A 26,712-nucleotide genomic window follows, 5' to 3' on the forward strand; every position below is an offset into this window, starting at 1 on the left:
ACTAATCTACTGTAATCCATATAACTTCTCTGCTTCCATTCACTCATTACTTGATAAAAAAGATTTACTCGTTGTCTATGACTACCGTTTGTAAAACCACATTTTGTTAGGGGTGTGGTAAGCTGGTAAGACTAAAATGTTACCCTCTATTTTAGAGCAAACAGGGAAGTGGCTTTTATTGTGATCCCATGATTAAGAAAACATCTTATCCCCGGACTACAACTATTTGAGGTGTGGTAGATAGGTATAAGTCTATCCCAGTACCTTTTTGTGCAGATTCAGAGAAGAGCTGGTGTTACACTGCTAGTAGCCTGGTGGAAATGGGGCAGGCAAAGTCCAGTCTAGTGATGACTAGGGAATCACTCCTTCAATCTAGATCTAATGGAGGTTTTGAGTTAGAATTATATCTACCTTCCACAACTCAGATATTTGTAGCCTAGGGGTATGATGTAGGGGTATGATGCTAGCTATTTGGGGGTTTAAGATTAAAAGCATTTTGTTGGTAATTTTAATAGGGAAAGTTTACTCTGACTTATGCAGCTCCTTCCTTCCAAAGGCTGGTTACAAAAGACAGTCACAAATAGCTACTAAACTCCTTTCCTTGAAGTAAACAGAAATGTGTTGAATTGAGTAGAACAGGGGTGGGGAACCTGTATCCTTGAGGCCACATGTGACCTCTTGATCCTTAAATGTGGCCTTTTGACTGAGTCCAAATTTTACAGAACAAAGGATGTAATTGTTTTGCCCCATCCAAGTACTTAAATCCTTTGAAATTCCATCGATTTCCCCACTAGCCAAACATCAAAGAGGCACCTGGAGCTCCTTGTGGCTGTTTTATACTTAGCAGACCAAGAAGTAAAGCCAGGAGTCTGATCCTTTAGACATATGAGCCAACCAAATATCAAAGGTGGTCTTAATTAAAAAATAATAAACAAAAAACCAAAACAAACCAAAATAAAACCAAAAAAAAAACCAAAACAAAAAATCTTAACTTTTATGGAAACAGAAAATGGGTTATTGATCCTACCATTACATACTTACATAACAGTCCAGAGGGACCGCCTGCTTTTTCTGTGGGAACTTATTAGATACTTTGACCTCCCCATTATTGACCCTCCCTCCAATGCCACCTTTAGTCTTCCAAGTCTTCTCTGGTTAAGAATTTTACTGTGATCACTAGTTGTTTTTACTGGTATCAATGTGGAGAGGCTAATCATTAACACAGTACAGAAAGCAATAGCTTAGAATGGCCTTGCTTTTTGCTATTACACATGGCCACTCCCATAGCCACTGAGCTGTCACTACTGCTGGGACCTGCTTCACTGTCCATTGATGATGGGTCCACATCTCTTTCTACTTTCCACTGTTTTCTATTGCCGTTGGGACCTACATCTGTGCCTTCTGTTCCCCAGCCAGACTGCTGAGGCTTATGCCAGTGCCCAATGTCCCCAGGCTAGTGCTGCTATAAAATTAGGCAGTTCCTGTACTCTTCCTGGTCCCTTTGTGCCAGGGCAGGACTACTGCCACTACCAGGGCATGATCTCTTCTGCTCTATGAAGGGACAGAGCATTTCCACAGGCCTGAGAGCTACTGCGCTCCCATTGCTAAGCCTTGCCTGTCCCCTTATTGAAAGTCTAACTCTTCCTCATTATGTAGATGATCGCAGCTGATCCATATTGCCAGTACCCAAAGGTACTGGTGTTTTTGGGCCTTATTCTGCTTTCATGTTCTGGAGTCCAGAGGTGCAAGGCAGTGTCACTGGCTCTGGTTGGTTCACCACAGTTTATGAAGTTAGAAACTGTAACATTAGATGAATCAGGCAACTCCAGAAATCTGCAGGCAATCATAGTATGGCCTGAGTTCCTCATCTGGTCAAAGGTCATTCTCTCCTCTGCAGAAAATTCTTCATGCTGCCAATCATCCCTCACTGAGAGAAGCAGGAGCTCCTGCCTGACATCTCAGTCTCACCAAGTAGCCACCAAGACCAAAAATATCTAGCTAAGGCTTCGTCACCTATGGGATTGAGGGTTTATCTAGGGTTTAAACTCTATAGGGGTACCTCACTGGAAAGCAGAGAAAGAGAGAGACAGAGAGACAGAGAGAGAGAGACAGAGACAGAGACAGAGACAGAGAGACAGAGAGACATAGAGAGACAGACACAGAGAGAGAGACACACAGAGAGACAGAGAAAGACAGAGAGAGACAGAGACATAGAGTCTTTGATAGACTCAGGTCTCAGCCTATAGCTTTGAGATTTTTAGTTTAACTTGACTTACACATACACACACATAGACACACATACACACACACACGAGCATTCATTTGGAAATTCAGGGCTCAAAATAATCAGTATTTGACCTTTCCCTTATGTTTTATGCAGCCAATATATCTACTTAAAATATAAACCAGGGGCTGTTTCAGATGAAAGAAAAAGCCACAAAAGGGCAGGTGGAGGGGACTAATGTAAATGAGAATTGGTAGTAGCATTCCTTCAATTGGTAAGATATTGGTTTGTGGATTACAGGATTCTTATACATATCATAGAATCTCAGCACCTGGAGAGTCAAAAGGGCCCTTAGTATGAAAAATGCATAAGTAAACCTCAGGTTTTTCTTTTATTTAGTACCTGTTTAAATATCCCATCCCTTCTTACGTCTGTCCTTCAAAGTTTCTGCAAGATTGTCACTACCCTCAATAATAGGACCTGAGAAATTTAACCTGATTGACTTTACCTCAAGAACTGTGTCAGAACTGGGCCTCTGTCCTTGGTCTCTTTGTTCTTTCTTTTCTGCTCTGTTTCTGTTTACTCATTCTCTGTGTTGTTTTCTTTTTCTAGAAGTAGTTGGTTACACAATGGTTACAGCACTGGAACTGGAGTAAAGAAGAACTGAGGTCAAATCTGCCCTCAGTCACTTACTAGCTTTCTGACCCTGGGTAAGTCCTTTAACCTCTGTTTGCCTCAGTTCCCTCAAATATAAAATGGGGATGATAATACTATTTGCCTCACAGTGTTATTGTGAGGATCAAATGAGATAATATTAGTAAAGCACTTAATACGGTGCCTGGTGCATGTTATTCATAGTTGATCATCACACAACATTGCTGTTTCTGTGTACAATGTTCTCCTGGTTCTCCTCACTTCACTTTGCATCAGTCACTTTATATGTTTTTCTAGGCTTTTCTGAAAGCATCCTGTTCATCATTTCTTATAGCACAATAATATGCTGTCATAATCATATACCACAAATTGTCAGGTGATTCCCCATTTTAAAAGCATCTCCTCGATTTCCAATTCTTTGCCACCATAAAAAGAGCTACTATAAGTAGTACTGTATGTATACATCCTTTTCTTTTTCCTTTGCTCTCCTTAGGGCATAGACTCAAGGTCTATGCCAGGTATAAGATACGCACATTTTTAGAGTCCTTTGAGCATTATGCGAAATTGTTCTCCAGAACTGGTGGACTACTTCGCAACTTTACCAACAATGTATTAGTATACCTGTTTTCTCACATCCTCACCAACATTTGTCATTTTCCTTTTTTGTCATGTTAACCAATTTGATAAGTGTTGAACTGGTACCTCAGAGTTGTTTTAATTTTCATTTCTCTAATTAATAATGATTTAAAGCATTTTTCATAACATTGATAGGTTCAATTTCTTCTTATGAAAACTGCTTGTTCATATCCTTTGACCATTTACCAATTGGGAAATGGCTCTTATTCTTATAAATTTGACTCACTTCCATATATGCTTGAAAAGAAGATGTCTTTATCAGAGAAACTTGTTGTAACACTGCCCCCCCCCATTTCCTGCTTTCTTCGAATTTTGGCTTCATTGGTTTTCTTTGTGACAAACCTTTTAATTTAACATAATCAAAATTAACATGTTACCTCCGATGAATCTATATCTTAGTTGATCATGAACTCTTCCCCAATCTATACATCTTAGATGTAATTTTCCCCCATAATTTCCCTAATTTGCTTATGATTTTACCTCTTATATCTCAATCACATACCTGTTTTGAGCTTATCTTGGTATATGGTGTGAGATGTTGGTCTATATTTAGTTTCTGTCAGACCACTTTCCAGTTTTCCTAGCAGTTTTTTGTCAAACAGTGAGTTCCCGCCCTGATACCTGGGATTTTTGGATCTATCAAACACTACATTATCATGCTTACTTGCTTCTTTATTTTTTTTCAAGTATAGATTAGCTGTTGTTCAAATATAGGTAGCTGTTGAGTTAAGTTACATCTCTGAGATTTGGTGATTTTATATTCAATTCCTAATGCTTAATTGTATCATGGATTAGGAATAAGCCATATGTATGATGTACCAGCTATATTCTTTTGAAATACCTAATTGCTAATTAACAAAATCACAATGAAATTCAGTTAAAATTATTGGATTTCACATATGCCAATTTAGGAATTAGGCGCTATGCATTCTGTGCCTTGAAGTAGGGGAAGGGATAGGTAGGCTTATGTTTGGAAAAAAACTCCTCAAAGAATACTTTGTCCAGTTAGAGAGAAAAGCGAGCTAGAAGAGAAAAGTCTAAATTTACTTGAAAAGTTGATTATACACACACACACACACACACACAAATATATATATATATACATATATATACCTATATGTATATGTATATATACATATACACACATATATACACACATATATACATACATACAAATATATATATATACATATATGCACATATATATACACACATATATATACACATACACACACACATACATATATATGGGGTGAGGGGCTCTAGTTAAGGAGCAAAACAAAAGGGAGAGTAGAGAAAGTAAATGGTGTCCAGTAATGATGAAATGGCCCAACAAAGAGCATTTGGGAGATGTGCCTTACTACTTTTAGATAATTTCTGGTGACTTTAATTTAATTGCACTCTTTTCTACTAAGCATCATTATCTTTTTCCTCCCTTTCACTGGAAAGCACATTGTGACTCAGATTTTGAGTTAGCTAGGTCAGATTAAATTGTCTTCTATTGTATAACCACCCATCTGCTCCCAAATCTACCTTGCTGGTGATTCTTGTCCTTCTTCTTTATTTTATTTGCTGTGTCATGCTGTTCTCACACTTTGGGGGAGATAAGTCCATAATTATTCTTTCGGCTAGTTCTCAAAGCTTTCTTTCAGTTCTGCTGAGTAACCTAACTTCTTCCTTAATTGTTCATGCCAATGTAGGGCTTTATAGCTCTATTATCGTCTACCTTGCTACAAGACAAATTCAAATCCATCTGTGTTTCACTTGTTATTTCCTCTGAGTTCTCTCCTTTACTACAATTTCATCTCATCAGTAATTCCATCTAGTTCACAGTTATTTCCCTTTGCCAGATCATTTATAGAGATTAAAATCAGCAGAAGTCCAAGGATTAATTCTAGTAGGGTGTCAAATAAGCATGCATTCAACGGAACTGATTTGCAAGTAAGTGTTCAGTCATTAGCAAGGATGAGGTAGAGAGTAAAGGAATTAAATCTACTTGGGTGACTGTGGGTGAGAAGGAGAAGAGAGGGTTCAAGAGAGTGGCAGAAAGTCAAAGTCACCAGCCATTGAGGAAACACTTGTGTGGGAAGCATGGTCTGAAGTGAGAGCTAATTTAGAGTAGACAATTATCAGCACAGAATGTTCAGGGATCAGCTAATAGCCCAGGCAGTGTGACAACTCTGTGGGTGAGAACTTTATTAGCAGCCAGTAAGGCAATCAGTCAGGGGGAGATGTTAATGGACCTTTTAAGTGATTTGGAAGAAATGATTAAGCATCTTGCTGAGACCCTACAAGTGGACAGCAGGATTCCTCAAATCTGGGGTTGCTTCTTTTACAACTCAGGACACAGTAACACTCACATCTTGAATACCTGGGAGAAGGAGCTATGGTAATAAGAAGTTGTGCATTTGCTCCAGCTGGAGCAATTATTCACATAACTATCTCAATGCAATATCTGATCAGTAGGAGAATAACCTACTTGTATTCTTACAGGTGAAATCTACAAGGGAGAGGACACCTAAAAGTTTATGAGAAAACTTGGTCTTCTACTTTGCTTCAGAATCTGCTTTTCCAGCTGCATTGCAGGTAGCACAATATGTGGATATTCAAGGAAGGGCTTTGATCTTGGCCAACTGATTTCTTGAGCATCTACCACTATATTCACATTTCTGAGCACTTACTTGATTGTTCAAGGTCTGTTTCACCAGCTAAATCCATAGTGTAGCACAGTAAACTTTTGAGGAAGAAATAAAGTAACTTGGGCAATGGGGAAAGGATGGGGAATTATTTTCATAATGTGGGAACTGACTTTTTTGAAACGTTTCCCCGAATGATGGCTGAAAAAGTCAAGCTGAGTAGTTTTTAAAGAAAGATACCAAACAGCATGGAATATTTAAACAAATAATAGAGGCATCCTGCTGTATGATATGAAGCACTGGATTTGGAGAACTTGAGACTGAATCTTGGCTCTTCCCTTTAACTACTATCCTTGTGATCTTGGGCAAGTCTCTTGGCCCTACTGAGCTTCAGTTTCTTCATTTGTTAACAGAGGAATCTGACCAGATAACTTCTAAATTCCTACATATTTTGGAAATGTATGATTCGATGATCTTAGAGATTATATACATAAAATACAATTAAATTTAGCTTCCTTTTTATTACAGGTATTGCATGAAAAAACCTTATGGTTCTAGGAGGGGGAAAATGCATTCATTTTAGAAAGTGATATTGGACATATAACAAGATATGAAATTGGTTGGTGTCTATATTATGACTAATAGTAATGAATTAATCAATAAGTATTTATTACATATTTAGTATGTGAATGGTACTGTGCTAGGCAAGGAGGATACAAAGATGAAAACAAAATAATCATTGACTTCAAGAAGCTTATATTCCATTGAGGGGATGCTACATTTACAAATATGTAGCTTATATGCTGGCTGCAGTGACCCTGAGGTAGATCATAAGCATGTATAAAAATATATCTGTGATCTGGAAGGCCCTATTGCACATCTCCAAATAAGACTGTGATTTCTAACGGTATGAGATGCAGGATGAAGGACATGACTACTAGGTACTCTCTCTTTTATTTTTCTGTCTCCAAGAAGGGTATTGTCCTAGAATAATACATTTCTACTAAATGTTAAATATTTTTTATCTGAGGCACAAGTCTCTATTTTCAGTTTCAAAATAAAATCTGTGCCTGGTGTTCTTGGCAGGAGCAAGTACCAACCATGATTAGGAGAGGTACTAGTTTATTCTCTGCCAGCTTAGCTTCTTCCACCAAACTCTTCTTATAGAAAAGACAATACAAATAACAAGAAAATGCAATTATCCAAGCAAACTGTAAAATAGAAAGTGAGAAAATTAGCTGGATTAGGGTAAGCAAAAGTAAATGGGTTCTACAACTTGAGAGTGAGATAAAATTATCTCAACTATGGATAGAATGATCTAACATGAGAAGCCTATTCTTTGTTGCCTCTGGAGTTGCAGGTTTTAGTGGAAGAGACATAGTAGGGGCTGGCTTTTACCACCCAGCTACCCTGTGGAGTTTGTGCTTTGTCTTAGTCTTTCTTTCCCTCTCTCTCTCTCTCATACACACACAAACACACACACATATGTGTGTGTATGTATATGTATGTATATATACCTACACATATATAAAATATCCAGATCATAAGATTAGAAGTCTCTCATACAATCAGCAGTCATATCTACCTGCATATACAAAGTGTAACAGGGTTGTCATTAAAGGAATAATCCAACTAGGTGTTGTTATATGTAGAAAATGCAAAATATATAGAAATTAATTGGGGGGCATATTAGGGGTGGTCTCGTGTAGGACATGGTACCATGTAAATATTATCAGAATATTTATTATTATTTTTATTTTATTATTTATTATTGTTACAAAGTTTGGCAAAGTAGACTGGGGCCAGGTTATAAAAGCCTTTTTAAAAATTTTAAATATTTTATTTTTTCACAATGTGAAAATCTTTAAATGCCCAAAACAAAAATTGATATTTCATCCTAGAGGCAAATAGGAGTCACTGAAGCTTCTTTAGCATGGAAGAGTTTCAGACAGGCCAATGCTTTAGCAATATCACTTTGGAAGGTATGTAGAGGATAGAATGTGAGGTCAAGAGACTGGAAAAAGGAAGAATACTTAGGAAGATACTATAGTAGAATAGTTGCTTTGTGATCAAGACTAAGCTAGGCTGTGAACTATGTGATTGGAGAGAAAGAAAGCATATTAACTTTGAATTTCACTTGTAAATCTTGAAGTGGAAAATTATCTTTTCTTAGGTTCTAATAGATTGTAAACTCCTCAAAGACAGGGATTAAGTACTTGAAAACCCTTCAAAGTTTTTTTGTTCATAGGATTATAGGATCTCAAAGTTAATAAGATACCTTAGAATTCATTGAATCCATTAATAGAGCTGTGTATAAATATCTTCTACAATATTTCTGACAAATTGTTATCAACCTCTGAAGACCTCCAGTGATGTGAAATACACTACTTGTAAAAAGATACAGTCCCATTCTTTGGCAGTTCTAATAGAGGGTTCTTAATATATTATCATATATATATATATATATACATATATCATATAGACATACATGTGTATATATGTAAATTATATATATATGCACATATATACACACACACACACACACACACACATAATTCAAGTTTGTATTTTTATTAATTCAGCCTAAGATAAATTAGCTTTTTAGCTATCATGTTATACCTGTCTCTTATTGACTATATAGTTAGGAGTATGCTGGCAAGTGTTTAACAACTAGCTCTCTGCATTAAAAAAAATGTGCATGGCATACATTTTTTGAAAATTTTTTAAACATTTTTATTTAAAGTTTTGAGTTTCAAATGCTATCCCTCCTTCTTACCCTCCTCTCCCCACTCCCTGAGACAATTAGCAATCAGATATAGGTTATACATGTGCAGTTATGTAAAACATTTCCATATTAGTCATTTTTTACAAGATTTGAATAAAAGAGACAAAAAGAAAGTGAAAAATAGAATGTTTCAGTCTGTATTCAATTAATATCTTTGTAGGCGGATAATGTGCTTCATCATTGGTCCTTTGTAATTGTCTTGGATCATTGCATTGCTGAGAAGAGCTAAGTCATTTTGCTCTATCCACTATGCCACCTAGCTGCCCCTCTACTTTCTTAACTCTAGAAATCAACAAAATAACAAATAATCCCTGATTTATATAGAATTCTCTGCTTTGAAAAGTATAAATGCCTACACTGAATATTTAAGAGGCAGCTCTGGGAAGTGGTTTGAGCAGGCTCCAGCAAAACTGTACGTGAGGTAGTCGACTAAAAGCCCTATTTTTTCTTTAAATGAATTGTTGTTTAGTTATGTCTCATTCATATTATATTGTAAAGTTGAGTATTCAACCCAGGCATGTAAACTTACTTTTATTCCTACTAAATTTCATTATACTAAATTAAGCCAATCACTCTCTTCCCTGAGATCTTTTTTTTAATACTGATTATCATAACTATTCTTCTCAAGTTTGTATAATTAGTAAATTTTAAAAAGCATGACATTAATGCCTCCATGAACATTATTAAAATATTGACCAAACTAGGGCCAAGGGCAAGCCTCTTAACAGTCAAGTACAGATTTCACTGCATAATAATACCATAACATTAATCTCTTCTCTTACTGGCTAACGTCAGACTAATTTAAAATTTACCTACAAACAGCCCACAACTTCCCATTCAAGATCAGTGTTCAATATGTTTTGATGTAGAGTCAAATCAAGTGAAATATGAAATACTGATCAAGGAGCTCTGATGAGTAAATGCTTTTGTGTGATTAATAAATAGAAGTGTCTCTCTTTTGAATACTCAGAAAGTCTGAGAGATTAGGAAATAAATAGCTACTTTATTTCATAAAATGCTTTGCATAAAAGATACTGAGATAGAACTTCAGTATGTTGGGTAGATTATTGGAAGATGGACATTAATTGCACAGGATTAGAAGACCTGAAAGAGCATGATCTGAACTGGAGAGAACACCCATGTCAATTGAGTTTGCCCAGTTTAGTTCAGGTGCTATGGCTTCTTTGGTAAACAAAATTATTGCATCAACAATTTTAGTCCAGATCTATAAGAAACTCCTAGTGCAGAAACTCCTTTTAAAGATGCAGATCATAAATGTGTGGGCAATTTATAGTATTATGGAGTCTCCTGATGACTGAGAGGCTAAGTGATTTGCCCTGTATGATAGCTAATATGTGTCTGAGGCAGGACTAGAATAAAGGACTTCCTCACTCTAAGGTTGGCCCTCTATGGTATCACTGTACCTCCTCGTGTATCAACGCATAGTTTTTGTAAATAAATATATTTTTTAAATTGGCTATCTTCGAAATCAATTACAATACCTGCAAGACATAAGGAAGCTTTTCATTTTCTTTCCTTTCAATAGCCTTGTTGCTTTCCTCTTCATCTTAAAGCAATTCCAAGTATTTATGCTCCTGCAACAGGCTCACATCCTTTCTCATTCTTTGTTTAAAAGGGAAGCTGATCAGATCAGGTAGAATCTCAGCTATGTGTTCCCCCCTTCCCCATCCTAAGACAGTCTGAAGTACTCTGTTATTATTAGTTCTTAACCTTTACAAAAGAACAAAGAATGTACAATTAAAGAATGTCTTCCTTTACATAAGCAATACTTATGATATTATGTGAGAAGACTATGTAATTATCCCAATTGCTTTATGATTATATTTTGCATTAATCTGTACCTTGCTCACACCAACACCTATAGTAAAGTCTTATTAGTTTGCCCTACTTTATAATGTGCTTGGCATTTTCACAACCAGGAAAAACAGTTTAGGGATTAATTGAACAGATGTACTGGCAACTAAGAATCCCTCCCTCTCTTGACTGTCTGCTCTTCTTGTATAAGAATGGGAGAGGAAACTTCAGGATTCAATTAGGGTACCAATCCTCAGAACCCATGAGAGCTACAATAAGGGAACTTCATGAGAACTCAATTCACAGAGGGAGAAAAGGAATTCTGATAATCAGGAGCTATGCATCTTTTTTTTTTGTCCCCATGTGCTCTCCAAGTTTGAGCTTACTTTCCCCAAGGATAGTCTGCATGCAAGAAGAGCATCTTCCCCCAATTTTTTGGGGGGGTGAATTAAGATGGTGATATTTCTATGACAACTATGCTTGTAATACCTGTTTCATAAATGCCTTTTTTCCAGAAGCTATTTAAGTCTCGCTAATAATCAATGTGTAAATTCATCAGGTGTGGGCTGGAATGTGATAGGACCATAAGTACCAAGTCTCTTAGGGCTACCTCTACAACCTTGAAGGGAGAAGTAGTTAGCTTCCCTCTGAAGACTCAGACCACTAATGTGAAGTAGGTTGTGGAATTAGCCCAGGAGGGTTTTAAAGTTGTTAGTCTCTAGCTTTGTATGGGGCAGCTAGCAGGCCTGGAATCAGGAAGGCCTGAATTAAAATCTGAGTTCAAATCCTGTTTGCCTCAGTTTCCTTATCTATAAAGCAGAGAATGAAATGGAAAACCACTCCAGTATCTTTGTCAAGAAAACCCCAAATGGGGTCATGAAGAGTCAGACATGACTGAAATGACCAAACAACAACAAAATGTTTTGTATCCCTTATCCCTATTTTCCCCCATTTCTGCTAAAGAAATACTGAGTATTGCTTGAAAGATTCAGAAAGACCTCTGGCAGAGAAGTGGAGAGGCTTCCAAAGGGATTTGTTGAGTTTCTGTATGTGAGATAGAAGATATCCCTAGAATCCATAGGCATGTGGACAAGCAGGGCCCCCATTACATGTCCTGCAATTTCCACTGCAATTCAGCTGCTTGATTTCCACAGAATGTTTTTCTCAGTTTCCTTCTATTTTCTCACTGTACTCCTTTCTTTGGCAGTTTCATCACAGGAGTTTTATCTATCACCTTTATGTATATATTTATGAAACCTCTAACCCTGATTCCTCTTTAATGTGTCCTCATTTTCTATCAACTGAACTTCTCCTGCCTTCTCTCACCTTAATAAACATGTCACAGATGGAAATCTTCATCTTTGTCTTCATCTTCTCCTGACGAAACCTGCCACTTTTTTTTAGTTTCCCTATTTCTGTTCAGGGTACTACATTCTCCTAGTTGCTGAGACCTCTAACCTGTCATCTATGACACCTTCCTCTGTAATATTCACTAAAGTCTATTAAATCTGAATCTACTTCAGCATTTTATTGAATAATCTCAGATATTTCTTTGTATCTTCCTCTCTTTTGCCATTTCAACAGATACCACAGTATTCAAGGCTCTGATTACTTCTCACCAGGATTATTGCTATAGTTTTCTAACCAGTTTCCTAGTTTCTTACCTCTCCTGTCTCCCCATTTGAAACTCCATTATTGGATGAATCTTTAAAAGTAGAGCTCTGATCATAAGACTCCCTTTCTCAATAACTTTTGCTCACCCACCATCTAAAGTCTTTAATCTTATATTTTTCTTTTGATCCTATGCTGCCAATGTAACTCTTCAATCTGATGTCCTTTCTTATATACTTTCCATCCAGTCAAACTGGATTTTCTCTGAATATATCTTTAGCTGCCCCTATTTATGCTTTTACTCAAATCTTTCTCCGTACTTAAAATATACTCATTATTCCTCTGCTACTCCATCTTTATGTGGCGAAATTCTACTTTTTTTTTTTTGAAAACTCAGGTATGGTTTCAACACATCTGTAAAGATTTCTTTGTAATTGTTCCCTGCTCATCCTGTAGCCTGAATTGAGCTCTCTCTCTTCTGAACTACCTTTGTTATGCATTTCATAATATCAAAGATTTAATACCACAAGGGATTTCGAGGCCATCCATATCCAACCTTTGTCATTTTAAATATGAACAAATGGTACATAAGGTAGTGAAATGACTTGTCCAAAGTCAAATAGGTAGGAAGCTGCAGAATGAGATTTTTGAACCAGGTCTTCTAAATGAAGTATTATCTGTCTGAGACCAGATTTGAACTCAGGTCCTCCTGACTCCAGGGCAGGTGCTCTATCCAATGCGCCACCTAGCTGCCCCAAATTGCCTTTTTTTTTTTTTTTTAGGAAGCATAATGCACTAGGCTGTAAGCTATAGGGGAAAATATACTTTCCAGAGGTGAAAAAGAATTGATAAATAAGCCTTTCTTCTTATGTGACCTGTGATAGCACAAAGAAAGGGTAAGTTAGAATCCCTCTAACTTGTCTAAATTCTTGAGTACCAGGACAAATTCACAACATGATCTTATATCTCCTCTCATTGCATGGACTCTGGGGAAAGTTAGAGTTTATACTGTCTGCCTCAGGACAACAAGGGTCATGCATTGTTGATGTAACTGACCTTTTAAGATTTGACAAGTTAAAAGCACCTACTTAAATATACTCCAAACATTTCTAGTACATTATAATATGTCTTTATTTCTTTATATTTTTTTTGTTTGACAGAGTTAAGGATTATGAAACACTTCAATATCCAGTGTTCACTATAAAATACCACTTGCCAGGAGAGGGATTAAAGATTTCTCTAAGGAACATTTGACAAAGAACACTTGCTAAGATCATTGAAAACATACTTCAAAGTTTATATGAAAATCTAGCACTTGGAGAATTCATATTTAATGGATTACCCGGATGAATGATTATGTAAGTATAAGAACATGAAAATTAATTCACAATTTTACCTAAGACCATCACTTTTTTTCAGTGCCCTCTGTCTTTTTTACTCATATTTTTTCTCATATCCAGTGCTAATTTCAATTTTAGGAGGATGGAAAGTGGAAATCATAAGCATATTCACACTAAAGTTTTACTTTTAAATTATAGTAGAATAATGTGGTATAAAGAGTCAAGAGAACTGGATTTGAATTCTAGATCATCTAGTAACTCCTGGCAGAATTTAATGTTTAGTAGGTAACTACTTTCTATAAGACGTTATCAGGATCTAGGGGCACAAAGATGATAGTTCCTTTAAGGAAATTACATTCTACTAGAGGAATAAAATAAAAGACAAGTCAAAAAGCTTTTTATTAAGTGCTTATTATATGCCAGATACTATGCTGAGCACTGGGGAGACAAAGAAAAGCAAAAATTGTTCTTGACATCAAAGAGTTAGTTTAATGAGGAAGATAGCATGTAAATAAAAAAGGCACATAGAAGATAAGCATAGTAGAATACAAATTGAGGAGGCAGGGAACATCCAGATCATAGGGATCAAGGAAGGCTTCATAAAGTGGGAGGGGACTGGTGCTAAATCTCAAAGGACAGCAAAGATTCTGAGATGTGGAGATAAAGAGGAAGTGAATTTCAATAATGGAGGCCAGCTCATGCAAAAGGAGATGCCTTTAGCTCAGTGAATAGCTAGAGGTTTGTTCTGGCTTGAAAGCCAAATAGAGTACACAAAGGGGAATTATGTGAAACAGAGCTGGAAAGAATGTTGGAAGTCAGATTTTTGGGGATCCTTAAATGTCACAATAAACAACTTGCATGTTATCCTATGTGAGAGCTGGATGGCTCAGTGAATAGAGCATTGGGCCTGGAGTTAGGAAAGACCTGAGTTTTAACTAGCCTCAGACATTTACTAGTTGTATGACCCTGGGCAAGTTATTTAATTTCGGTTAATTATTATATAAGTTAATTATTAATTAAAATTTTGGTTAATCCACTGGAAAAGGAAATGACAAACCACTCCAGTATCTTTGCCAAGAAAACTCCACAGACAGTATGGTCTATGGACTCATAAAGAGTCATACATGACTGAACAACTGAATAACAAAATTTTATCCTATATGAAAAGGGGGTCAATGAAGGTTTTTAAACCAGGGAAGAGAAATAGATGTGGAATTAAGGAAGACTATTTTGATTTGGGTATGGAGGGCAGATTGGAGATAGGAAAGCCTTACTGTAGAGCTGGCCTGCACAACATCTGGCCTGTGGGCCACCAGCAGCTCATGGGTTGTATGTCGTTTGGGCCTGTTTTATATTCTCTACATTTTTTGCAGACCGTGTGAAACTCTTTGGCATATTCATGCAGCCCTATGTTGTGTAGACCTACCCTAAGAAAATGTCGCATAGTCAGTTTTGCTGAGGGATCTGCATTTTTACGGACCACCTAAAATCTTCTGGCAGGCTGCTTGTTTGCTCATTTTCCCCAGCCTATTACTTGACATTTAACTCTTTGTCAAAGTAGGGCTGTGCTTCCAGGGTGGAGGGTACATTCTCCCAATCTTCAGGGGTTTTATGCAGCTGTTTTCAGAGACCTATAAGGACCTATAAGTTTTCAGTTCTTCCAAGGTGGTATGATCAAAGGGAAGGTGTTTACAGACTTAAGCCAGGAAGTCACCTGAGCTCTACCCAGTTTCCCTTAGACATTATGTTAAATCAAGCCTCTAAAAGGATGCTGGAGCAACAGAACACACAAAAACTGGAGTGAAACAATTTTCTAGCTTAAGACAACTTAGAAGGTCTTCAGGAAAGGTCTATCTCACTTGGGTAAAAGAAGAGTACCGCCCAGTACAAATGTTGTCCAGGAAAACCAGTGGGAGGCTTTTAGCTACAGCATAGATCAGCAACCAAGGTCCCATGGTCCTGGCTCAGCAGGCCAGCTGTGAGGCCTCCATTCCCAAGCACAGAAGGCCAATTGTGAACCCCAGAATCTTGGCACAACTGCAATGAGTAGACTGGGATACCCCAAGTTCAGTGGGCAAGCTGTAAATACCTGAGGCCCCAGTGTGGAAAGCCAGTAACCAGGCCCCTGACCCCTGGCATAATAAATTTGGAATAGTGCCCACTGGACCCCAGGAGCAGAGGTCAACTTTAAAAGTCATGAAATAGTCTGGGAAAAATGAGTAAGAAACAGAAGAGAGCCACTGACCATAAAAAGGTACTATGGCTACAGGAAAGATGAAAACACAAACTCAGAAGAGAACAACGTCACACTGCCTACATGTGAAACCTCAAAAGGGAATATGAATCAGTCTCAAGCCCAAAAGGTTCTCTTAGAAGGGCTCAAAAAGGATATTAAAAATCAAGTAAGAGAAGTAGAAGAAAAATTGGGGAAACAAGTGAGAACTATGAAAAAAAAGATTCAACAGCTTAGAAAAGGAAACACAGAAATTGACTGAAGATAAAAAAAATTAAAAGTGGGCAAGTTGAAATTAATGATTTTATGGGAAATCAAGAAAAAATAAAACAATACCAGAGGAAAGAAAAGTAGAAGACAATTTGAAATGTTTTATTTGAAAAGCAATTGACCTGGAAAATAGATCCAGGAAAGACAACTTAAAAATTCTTGGACTGCCTGAAAGCTATGACAAAAAAAAAAAAATAGAGCCTAGACATCATCTTTCAAGAAATTATCAAGGAAAACTGCTTGATATTCTAGAACTAGTGGATTAAATAGAAATTGAAAGAATTCACTGATCACCTTCTTAAAGAGATCTCAAAATGAAAGCTCCTAAGAATATTGTAGCCAAATTCCAGAACTCCCCAGTCAAAGAGAAAATATTGCAAGCAGCCAGAAAGAAACAATTCAAGTATGGTGGAGTCACAGTTAGGATAACACAAGATTAAGCAGCTTCTACATTAAAGCTTTAGAGAGCTTGGAATATGATATTGCAGAGGGCAAAGGAGCTAGGATTAATCCATAATCAACTACCCAGCAAAACTGAGTATAATCCTTCAGGTTGAAAATGGACATTCAATGAATAGAGGACTTTCAAGCTTTCTTGATGGAAAGACCAGAGCTGAGTAGAAAATTTGACTTTCAAATGCAAGACTCAAGAGAAGCATAAAAAAAAAAGTAAACAGGAAAGGAAATCATAAGGGACCTAATAAGGTTAAATTGTTTACCTTCCTACATGGGAAGATGATGCTTACACAAGCGTCATTATGAGGGCAGTTAGAAGGAGTATATATAGACAGAGGGCACAGGTGGTGTTAGTTGAACATGAAGGGAGGATATCTAAAAAAATAAAATTAAGAGATGAGAGAGGAATGTACTGGTAGAAAGGGAAAGGGAGCAGTAGAATGGAGTAAATTATCTCACATAAAAAAGGCAGGAAAAAGCTTTTACAGTTGAGGGGAAGAGGGGGGAGATGATCAGGAGTGAACCTTACTTTCATCAGAATTGGCTCAAAGTGGGAGTAATATAAACATTCGGTTGGGTATAGAAATGTATCTTACCTTACAGGAAAGTAGAAGGGGGAAGAAATAAGAGAAGGAGGGTGATAGAAGGAAAGGCAGATTGGGGGAGGGGTAGTCAGAAGTAAAACACTATTGAGCAGGGACAGAGTGAAAGAAGAGAGAATAGAATAAATGGGGCTGTGGAAATAGGATGGCAGGAAATATATTTAGCAATAGTAACTGAAAAAAATTCAAAGCAAGTTTCTTTGATAAAGACCTCATTTTTTAAACATATAGGGAACTGAGTCAAATTTATAAAAATGATGAATTCCCCAACTGATGAATGATCAAAAGATATGAACAGTTTTCATATGAAGTTATCAAAGCTATCTATAATAATATGAAGAAATCCTTTAACTCACTATTGATTGGAGAAATGCAAATTAAAACAGTACTGAAGTACTACCTCATACCTATCAGAGGGGCTAATATTGCAGAATAGGAAAATGACAAATGTTGGAGGGGATGTAGGAAAACTGGGATATTAATGCCCTGTTGGTGGAATTGTGAACTGATTCAATCTTTCTGTAGAGCAATTTAGAACTATACCCAAAGGGCTACAAAACCATGGATACCCTTTGACCTAGCAATATGAGGTCTGTATCCCAAACAAGATAAAAAGAAGGAAAGGGACCTACATGTCCAAAAAATATAGCATCTCTTTTCCAGTGGCAAAGTATTGAAAAATGAGGGGATGGCCATCAATTGGGGAATGGCTAAACAAATTATGGTATGTGATTATGATAGAATACTATTGTGCTATAAGAAATGATGAGCAGGATGCTCTCAGAAAAACCCGGAAAGACTTACATGAGCTGATGCAAAGTGAAATGTACTGTATATATAACAGCAATATTGTAAGATGATCTGCTGTGAATGACTTAGCTATTCTCAGTAATGCAATGATTCAGGAAAACTCTGAAGTAATTATGATAAAAAAAATGTTATCCATCCCCCGAAAAAGAACCGATGGTGTCCAAATAGAGATTGAAGCATACTTTTTTAAGTTGCTTTATTTTTCTTGAGGGTTTTGGGGGGTCTATGTTTTCTTTCACAACATGACTATTATGGAAATGTTTTGCATTACACATGTATGACCTATATTGAATTACTTGCCTTCTCAGTGAGGGGGGTCAGGAGGAGGGAAGGGAGAGAATTTGGAGCTCAAAGTTTTAAAAATGAATGTTAAAAATCGTTTTTACATGCAACTGGGGGCAAATAAAATACTGAATTAAAAATAGTCCAACTGAAAGGTGATGAAGGTCTAAGCTAGGCTAGTGCTTGTGTGACTGCACAGCAACGGAGGGATGCAAGAGATGCTGTGCCCACGGAGCCAAGAAAACAGATTTTGACTGTATGAGGAGGATGAGAGAGATACAAGAGTCAAACATGACACTAAGCTTATGAACTTTGATGATCATGAATATTGTGTTTCCTTCCATAAAAGTAGGGATGTTTAGCATGATGGGAGAAAATTGAGGCCCCTTATGTTAAACCTGTCTGTGTCAACAAGTCACCAAACATATTTTAAGCACCTACTATGTGCTGAACCCTGTGCTACATTGTGCCAAGTTTTTTCTGTTTCTTGATCTCAGATTTTATATTTCTGTTTTCCATTCATCTACATCTTTTCACGTCACTCTCCTCACCATTTATTTTACTTTGAGAATTTCTCTACTTTAAATTTAAGTTCCTTACCTTTGCCTTTGCATTGAATTGTTTTTTCTTCATCTTGAATCTTCTTTCTCCTTCATCATCTAATTCCTTTCCCTTAGTGTCTAAAGAATCCTTCCTAATTTCTCCTACCTATAAACAATATATACCATTTACAGTTTTGAACCCTTTCACAGCTCCTTTAAAGATGTTAAATGACTTGCCCAGGGTCACAGCTAGAATCTGTCTGATGTAGAATGTAAATTCATCTTTTTGACTTTAAGTCTAACTTTATATCCACTTTAGCACCTAGTTCTCTATGAGGAAGGGTAGCTATTTGGATTTCATGGACTATTCCCACTGGTCCTTTTGTCATTGACCTGATTGTATCACTATAGACAGGAAAGGAAGAGTAGTACTTATCAATGTGTATCCTTAAAGAATAAATGAGTAATTGTGTCTATATATTTGCTGAGTATTTGTATGTATTAAAAGCATCATTTTTTAAAAATTGCTTTCATTTTGTTTTATTTGTTTTGGTTTCATTTTAATGCACCTGATACATTGAATCTCTCCCAAACCTGAACTTTTTTGGGTCCAGCATGCACTCAGCCTCAGGCTATATAACACATCTCTATCTTTTAAAGCAGCTCAAGTCTTATGTCATGAACCCAGTTACCATCTCTCTGGAGCCATGATATTTCCTTGAAAGTTCTCATGGAGCATTTGCTCTCCAAACAGCATCCATCCTCTTTTGACAGAGTTTGACATCAACATTTTTCCCAATGAAAGGGACCCTGGAGTAAGACTTTCACTTTGTAAAGATGTAATATCTTCAGGTAAAAGAGTCTGTACTGAAAAATATAGGAGAAACTCATAAGGTAAGATTGTCAACTACAAGAGGGATGGATAGAAAGGGAAATGAATATGAGGAGTATCACTTTTGGATGAGAGAGAAGAAATATTGAACTTGAAGAACTTCAAAACATCAAAGGTCTTAATTTTATATGTCAGCAGTTTGTTAAAATGAAAGTCAAAAAATGCAGCTAAAAGCCTGTGGCTTGGACCATAATCTTTCCAAATAATAGTGCACAAAGATGTTTCCATAAATATGCTCTCTGTTGCATAATCTATTATAAATAAGCTAATAACATTTCAACCTCTTATGCTATTATTGTGTGATTCATTCAGGTAAACAAACTGGGGAAATAAAGAAATGGCTAAATGTGCTATATATTCTGCTCTATCTAGATTCAACTAACCTACAAAGCAAAAACTTATTTTCTTGGAAAATCTTAGGAATTAATCTTAGTTGGTAAATTCAGATATACTGAAATATTTTGAAAACTTCTTCACAGATATAGCTACATAACAGTGCCCAGGAAAATAAGGAAGGGTATGAAAAAGGACTTTCTTTATTTTTTTATTTTTATGTGTTCAGTCTTATGTAATATATCTCCACCTCAGTTTTCTCAAATGATGCAGGGAGGCTCTTGCTCTAACATTTTATGATTTGTCAGTTTTATGAATTATTAATGTCTTTATTCAGTAATATTTATTGTCATGTGAGAAAAGGATAATGTGAATTTGGCCATATACCAAAATCTCATCATATTCGGGAAATAATCTATGATCAACATGTTATCACAACTTGAATTTTAAAAGAGGGAGATGTCAGTGTTTAAGTAAAGATCTTGATTTACCAATGACAGAATTTCAAATATTAGGAAGACGTATTTTGTTCAGCAATACCTTTTTGTTTCTTTTAAATCTCATGCTACTAAAAATCATTGCCTATGAGACTGTCACTAAGTAAAATACACCCAATATTTTGATTCCATTTAAAAAAATAATGGTCCTGGTACAGCTAGGTGGTACAATGGATAGTGCACTGGCCCTGGAGCGAAGAGGATCTGAGTTCAAATCCAGCCTTAGACACTTACTAGCTGTGTGACCCTGGGCAAGTCACTTAACCCCAGTCACCTAAAAAAAAAATAATAATGGTCCTATCTCTTTCCTTCCTTTCTTTTTCTAACAGAGGCTAATTAGTGAAAATAATAAGAAACACTTAAAAATGCTTTGACTGCATCAGAACCCAAAGTAGGGTTTGAATGCATAGAACTATGGTAAAGGATCTTAAAATATTTGTCAGGGCTGGAAATGGGAGATGCCTTCCAGTAGAGAAAAGACTTATACTTTGGAGTAGGTTAGAAGCATTTTTAGGATGTGATCATCTGGAGTTGCAGCCTTCAAAACAATTACTGGAAGCCTTATCTCTCAATCATTTCAAGAACTCATCCCAGTTAAGGACCTGAAAGAGAAACTATATTGGTTTACATATAGTATCTTCTTAGCATATGGGGAAAATATTCACATCAACAATAACACATTTTTCAGCAACTTCCAAAACTTATCGTATTAACCCCTTTGTTGTTGTTTGTAGGAGTATATAAACACTGAGAGTCTGTGAGGCATAATTGAAATAATGTTGCCTGTAGAATTAGGAAAATCTGAGTCAAGTTCTCTTTCTTAGATATATTAGCTGTGTGATCCCAGACAAGTTCCTTAAATGCTCAGTTTCACAGGCAACTCTTCAAGACAATGTTTGAAGAACAGTTGCTGATTTTGCCTGGTAAAGAGAGTATCCGCAGTGGAAGGACCCTGAACCTCTCAAATCGTAGGTTAAACAATGAAACAAACAAAAAAAGATAAAGGCTAAAAGACTGTTGTATCATTCATAATTGATATGTTTTGAGGAGATTCCAAGTCAGGAAATATTGGGATTTAGGAGAGAGGATGTGAATGAAGCAGAAAAGATGCTGCTGCTAATACCAAGCTCCAGGCATCATCATTGACTCTCCCATTGTGATTTTCAGCCAGTAACCATAGTTCTTGGATAATTCCAAATGAGAAGAATCATCTCATACTGTTTCAATATTCCAAAAGAGTGCAACACCAACCTTTCCTGGGAAGCAGTTGGTATGAAAATCAGGATTCAAAATAGATTAAAATCTTTCCAGGAAAACATTTCCTAGAAGGTTTCTGGTTTCATTCAGGTCAGAAAGCTTGTTGGTATATTAACTTCATTATTGTTCATCTCTTTCCCTTTGACTTTTCCCTGAAGTTCAGTCTAAGCATTATGCTTCTTTTTCCTTCTTTAGATAGGTAGCATAAGGTATTCATGGAGAGAGAGTTTACTGAGAGAAAGTTTTCTGCACTGCTCCAACAGCATCCAATGTTAACCTGTAAGTCATGATCTCAAACCTACCATTTCAGGCTACCCTCACAGACTAAAGGAAGAGGAGTAACCTTCTCATGGTCTCAGAATTCTATGAATTTTATAGTTTTTATTTAATATTTTAATTTGTAAGGATTCTGGGAAAAAGGTGTTTAAGAAAAATAAAACCTATAAGCATTTTTTTAAATCCATAGAATGCACCTATACAATCTCCCACTATCACTGCAGTATTACATTTGTTTTTTTTCAACATTATATTTTCACAATTAATTTTCCAAGACCTGCTATGTCTCTTTAGTGCAGTGAAACTGATGATGCCACACTATTTAAAAAAAAGTTTTCGTTTGTATGCATAACTTTCCATTTCGTTTCTTACATTGAGTCAAAAGACCAACTCATTCATTCCAGATCAACTATATTTTATTATTTTTAAGAAGGATGGAGGTAAACCCTGTCAAACCTATTCATATAATCTGTAGAAAATCCAAGCAAATTTATTTTATGTTCATGGAGGTTATTATACAATAAATGTAATTTGAGGAAGTAATGGAATGCAATATCTTTTCTCCTCCAAGTTGTTCAAAGCAATTAAATTTAATTTAAGACAATTCACTTTACCCTAAGAAAAGTTCTAACCTGCAAATTATTGGGAAATCAGAATATATTAAATGTCAATATTTGATTATATATGTATTTATATCAGAGTATAAAACACAGACATCTGATATTTTGTTTATAAGAATATTATTCAGACCAAATATATGCACACATATATACATGTATATGTACATGACTATAAATGCATATAAACACATATGTGTATGTATATATGTATGCATCTATATCAATATACCATTAGTTCTCACATCACATAGGTGAACCATTCTGCAGATCTCTACATAAAGCAATTTTTATGTAGTGTGAATTTGCCCCTGTGACTCATCCACTTCAGTTAGCCTATATAACAAAGGCATACATAAAGTAATATCTTTACACAAGTCATAAAATGTGCCAATCAGGAGAAGGACATCTTAGCTCACTCTGAGTTACCATAATCCTTTGCATCCTTTCTGAGTGAACACAATGTCTCCTGCTGGATTTTGATGACTGGGAATATTCTTCTGGCAAGACAAGGCCCACTGGACATTTCCTTATCTTATTGTTTTATGGCCCTCCTCTATATTTGTTTGGCAGAAAACCAGATATCCTGGGACCACATCATTTGTTTTATGGAACTATAATTTTGGCTTACAAAGGCCACTGGTGTCCTGATTGGGGGTGATGGTGAGTGGGTTACACCATGAGTATAAAAACCTCTTCAACTATCCTTTCTTTGAGCTCATTTTCCATGAACTCCCATGCATATCTCTATATGCGTATTTGCCTGCTTTGAGAGAAATAAACATGTGCATGTAGTCTAATTTTGTTTATCTTTCTTAGAACAAGCTCTGTAAAGGTTGACAATACTGTACCATGATAACAGACATAATTGTGAAATTAAAAGTAAAGTTAATGATAAAGTATGCACAATACTATACCTTAAAGTTAACATATTATGCAGTATGTAGCCCCTTCCACACCCTGCACCTAACCTTTATCACTGGTGGTTGGTTGTACAACTTCTTTTTTATGAAGTTATCAAAAGATATTTAGAGAGTGCCTCTCTTTTTTTCCCCTTATATATCAGAAGATAACAAGCAATATTGTTCTCAACTGGTCTTTGAACTTTTAAAAATTTTGAAGTACTTGGATCCATCTTTTCAATAGAAGAAAAAAAAATCATTCAAATGATGAAATGCTTCTGCCAATTTTTCATTGTGATCCTTTTTCTTTTGACTTTGCAAAACTTCCCTCTCTTCTGCAATATTTGTAGTTAGCAGCTCAATCAGATCATTTGGCTGTTCTCCTTGACACTCAGTCAACTCCTCTACATTATTCTCATCTACTTTTAGCTCTAATCTTGTGCTAATTTTGCAATCTTGTTACTAATTTCTTTATCTTTGTCAAATCTATGAAAATCCTGAACAAACTATGGATACACTTTTTTCCAAACTCTCTTCATATATGTTTCTGTTACATCTTGCCTTAGCAATATTCTACATTGCATGGTAAATGTTATAGGGCTTCCAGAAATCTCTCAATGTTAAGTCCTTATCTGCATCTAAAGCTGTAAATGCCTGATCAAATGCAATTCATAAATAATACACCTTGAAATTCTTAATCACTCCCTGATCCATAGGTTTTAATAATTTGGTATTGTTAGGGAGAAGGTAGACCATTTTACATTTTCATTAAAATCAGTCAGATGGGAGGTTGACCTGGGAATTATCCAAAATAAGTAGAATCTTGAAATGAATTCCATTACCATAACAAAACTTTTCAACTTCAGGAATGAAGCAGTACATAAAGCATTGTTCAAAGATAATAAGGTTATCCATGCCTTAGGGTTAGGGAAATAAAGCACAGATAGTGTTGCCTCACTGATTCTTTTCAATGCTCTGGAATTTTCTCAGTGGTTTACAAGAACAGGTTTTAATTTGCAAGTTGCAGATGAGTTTCCTCCAAGTAGAAGAGTAACTCTATTTTTTCAAAACTTTATGTCCCAGCATAGTTTTTTTTTCCCCTCTACTGAGATGTAGGTTAGAGATGGAATTCTTTGATAAAATAGGCTAGTTTTTTCTACATTAAAGATTTGCTACAGCAAGTGGGGACATTCACCTTTTTTTTTTTTTGCAGGAACTCTGGGAACTTCTATGCTGCTTCATTATCTATACTAGCAGCCTCTCCTTATGCTTCCACATTATGAAATTCTGCACAGTTTTAAAATCAGAACTGGAATGCAAATTTCTTTCAGAAATCTTTATATAAAAAGTCAGATTACATAATATATAATTATGTATAATTATTATACATTATGTATAATTCAGCAAAAAGTGTCTATGCACAAATTATATATATGTATGTGTGTATACACACACACACACACATACATGTGAAAGTATGTATCTATCATTTCCTTATCTATCTGTCAAAGGATTTCTCTAAAGAAGGCCCTTACCAGCACTTGAACTCCTAAGGCAATTGCAAAGGACCTTAGTGTGGGGTGATGTAATTAATGAAATTCTTGTCATATTTCAGTAAGTAGCCATCCTCTGATGGAATTCAAGCCTGGTGTACTTTTCCCAAAATTATTCTCTAGTGAAAAGGTATTAGAATAAAAATAAAATGATTCCAAAAAAGAACAAAATTAGAAGTTGATATTCTATATTTAGGACAATATATATTAGGGCATTTTATGATGGAATATTTATTGTAGTTCCAAGCCTACTTAGGAATATTTTTATATTCCCATATCTAACCTGTTGCCAAAGCTTATCCATTTCACCTTTGCAATGTATTTTGAATGACCCCCTTCCCTCCTCTGACAATGCCACCATTCTGTTGAAGACACTTATTACCTCATACCTGGACTATTGTAATATCCTGCTGGTGGGTTTGCTTTCTTCAGGTCTATCCCTACTCTAATCCATTCTCCATTCAGACCACAAAATGATTTTCCTAAAGTACAGGTATGACCATGTCACCTTCTATACTTAATAAATTCCAAAGACCCTCAATCCCCTCTAGGTACAAATACAAAATCCTCTATTTGTCATAAAAAAAAAAACCCTTTACCACTAACTCCCTTCTTCTACCTTTTGGCACATTTCAGTGGGAGTAGGGAAATTGGAAGGGATCTACAGGAATAAAAGGAGATTAGGAGGAAGAATGGAATTAACATTTCTTAGACCAGAACACATTTTTTCATTAGAATATCAGTATTTTCCATGTGGAAAAGCAAAGAAGAAAATTTGGGGAAGGGAAATAAAAGATCTTAAATTTGGACTAGGCATTTAGGGAGAATGAAAAATATGTGACATGGATTTGCTCTTACCCAACTTTGAAGGTCAGATCTGTTATATTCACCCTCTCCCCAGTTGAAGGGTTTAGGGATTAAATTCTGTTATCAGTTTTTGCCCCCACCAATTGTGTTCCCCCTTTTTAGGGGCTATTGACTAGCACCCAGTTCTATTTAACTACTTAACATCAGATATTTACCTTAAAAACATAGTAAAAGCAAATAAACAACTTTCCCCTCAGTGCCTTAGGTGCGCAATCCTCCCTATACCACCTTGTCCTCTCAGGAGGGGTGAGGTTGAGGCTCAGACTTTAGCTCAGTGACATTAGTCCCAACAAGTTAAATTCCAATGCCCTGTGAACCTAAAATCCTACACCCTCAATTCTCAGGCCTTTACTTTGTACTATTTGTGAATGTAAATATGTGAACTGAAATTGTGACTCCAGGATTCTCACAAATCCAGTTTCCAGGTCAGAGACTTCACTCCCTCTATATAGAACTGACAAGGACAAATGGAGAAAAAAAAAGAACAAAACTGAAACCCATTCGGAAGGCTGTATGCCCTAAAGATCCTCTTCCCTCATTGCATGTTTAGTGATGAAGTCCTGTACCCCAAAATGAGAATGCAGAAAATATCAGACTATGTTCAGTTGGGTAGTTTTAAAGA

Source organism: Vombatus ursinus, unplaced genomic scaffold (genome assembly GCF_900497805.2).
Source record: "Vombatus ursinus unplaced genomic scaffold, bare-nosed wombat genome assembly UNPS02014778.1, whole genome shotgun sequence".
NCBI classification, from domain to species: Eukaryota; Metazoa; Chordata; class Mammalia; order Diprotodontia; family Vombatidae; genus Vombatus; species Vombatus ursinus.